Genomic DNA, 2,712 nt, shown 5'->3' on the forward strand with positions numbered 1-2,712 from the left:
TTTTTCAGATTCTTTTCCATTAGAGGTTATTACAAGATACTGAGTATAGTTCCCTGTGCTATACAGTAGGTCCTTGTTGTTTACCTATTTTATATATAGTAGAGTATATATGTTAATCCCAAACTCCTAATTTAGCTCCCCCCTCCACCTTCCCCCCGCCCAGCTGTCGCATTTGGTAACCATAAGTTTGTTTTCTATGTCTGTCACAGACAGTTTTTAGAGGTGTAAGAGAGCTTAAAGGATTTTTGCATATATGCCTGTATTTTGGGTTTATTGAGGACCCTGAGCCCCAGAGACGGGCACAATCTGCTCAGGGCCACAGACTAATTCGGGATTGATTCCCACTCCACCATCCAGCACAGGAAGGCACTTACTTCTCCCAAAACTCTAGCTGTCCAGCCTCTGTGGTTGGAACAGGAACAGGGGACTCACTCCCCAACTGTTCTGCCTGGCTTAGGTCCTTCATAAGCCCTCAACTCTCCTAGTTCGAGGGTCCCACTCCACATCATTTTAAACATCTTAAAATGTACATTCATCCCACATCAAATATCATTTTTATTTAAAAATTTTTTTCATGGTTCTTTTATAATTTTTGCTTTTGAAAGTAATTGCCTGTAAGTAACTTGTCTGATTTTCTACAATGTTCTCAACAATCCTCATACAGACCCAGGAAAATCTAACCCTAGATAGTTTTCAAATGCAATGAAATTTTTATGAATACTAAATTTCATGATTAGTAAGATCAATATCATGTTTCCTTTTATACAGATTTAATTCAATCAATATAGATATTAAAGATAATACAGGTATTGATTACCCCCATTTACAGAATACAGAAGGGCCACTTTCCCAAGGATACCCAACTGGGAATGAAAGAAGTCAAGAAGACTTCAACCCAGGTCTTCAGACTCTAAGAACAGCCCCCTTTCCATTGAGCCCAGCAGAGCTACCATTCAAAAGACTCACAGCCTTTCAAAGACTGAGGATATATAAAAAGACACAGAAGTCAGCCTGAAAGCACTCTCACTGGTCAAATCTGTATCAAAATAAATAATGATAGTAATATATTATAATCATCAAGATAAAAATCTGTAAGTCCATACTGATAGAACTAAAGAAAGAGAGGAGAAAAAACGTTTTCTTACAGTAAAACACCAACTAATAAATGGAGAAATGATGGAATTAGAAAATTTGTCATTTAGCAACCATCACGGTAATAATTAAATCATCTAAGAAACATCAGTAGTTGTTAAAACTAGTAGGTGAAAATTTAAGAAATGGGAGATTTGCATAGTTTCAGAGTACTTCCACACAAAATTCTTATTAATTACAAAGAGAAAAAGAGCAATTTTTACAATGAACTCAGGAGGAAATATCAGATGGCAAATGCAAATTGAGGGAAATTCCACAAAATAATCAGAATGTGGTATTCAATAGTATCAAAGTTATAAAATCAAGGAAAGATTGAGGAAGTATTCTAAGTGAAGGAACTGAAGAGATATGACAACTAAATGCAGCAGGTAAGCTTGAACTGGATCATCTGCTATAACAAACATTCTTTGTCAAAACTTGAATGGCACCTGAGGATTAGATGGTAGTAATGTGTCAATGTTAATTTCCTTATTTTAATGATTGCGTTATAATTATGTAAGGGAATTTGTAAAAATTACACACTAAAATATTCAAGCTCAGAAAAAAAGGTGGGTTTTTTGCAATTTTTGTGTAAGTATGAAATTATTCTAAAATTAAAAATTTAAAGAAGAAATTCAGGCACAAACAAGTCAAAGTAGAGAGTATTAAACATATTTTTGTCACTTCTTCCAGGAAATAGGCTCCCTCCCTCAAGGACAGGGTAGTAACCTGTCAGTTGAGGCAGCCTGGTGCAGGGCTAGAAAGGCTTACGTGCAATGTCTATAAATCAGTCCTATCTCCTCACTCTTTTTTAAAAAATTTTATTGAAGTATAGTTGATTTACAATGATGTGTTAATTTCTGCTCTACAGCAAAGCGATTCAGTTATACATATATATATTTATATATATATCCTTTTTCATATTCTTTTCCATTGTGGCTTATCACAGGATATTGAATATAGTTCCCTGTGCTACACTGTAGGACCTCGTTGTTTATCCATCCTATATATACTAGTTTGCATCTGCTAATCCCGAACTCCCAAACCTTCCCTCCCCTCACTAGCTTAAATTCATGATGGCTGGTAGTCATTTAAAGTCAACTTTTAGTTAGCAAGCATTCTTTCATTTTACCTTTAAATTGGACCCATTCAATGAAATAAAAAATGTTCTGAAAAACAAAACACTTATGGGTATTGAGATGGTTCCCATCTAAAAGAACACTTTAAGGTTTTAGGGTTTTTTTAAGTCTAATTTTGTAATGTGAATACTGGTTTTCTTCAAAAGGAAGACCACCAGAAATGAATGTGCTGTCATCAGAGTGTAAGATGAATAAAAGCCACACCAGCTCACCACCACACAGAACAATACCTTCCTGTGTTGGATTCTTCTGTGCTCTCTACTGCCTTCCCACTAAATGATGAATTTCCAATGAAATATCATACAGTGTATGTCTCTTCTTGTCTAATGATGACTGGCTTGCCCTCCCTCCCTCCTCTCCTCCCTTCCTCCCTTCCTCCCTTCCTCCCTTCCTCCCTTCCTCCCTTCCTCCCTTCCTCCCTCCCTCCTTTCCTCCCTTCCTC

The sequence above is a fragment of the Physeter macrocephalus genome, chromosome 1 (assembly GCF_002837175.3).
Source record: "Physeter macrocephalus isolate SW-GA chromosome 1, ASM283717v5, whole genome shotgun sequence".
Taxonomy (NCBI): Eukaryota; Metazoa; Chordata; class Mammalia; order Artiodactyla; family Physeteridae; genus Physeter; species Physeter macrocephalus.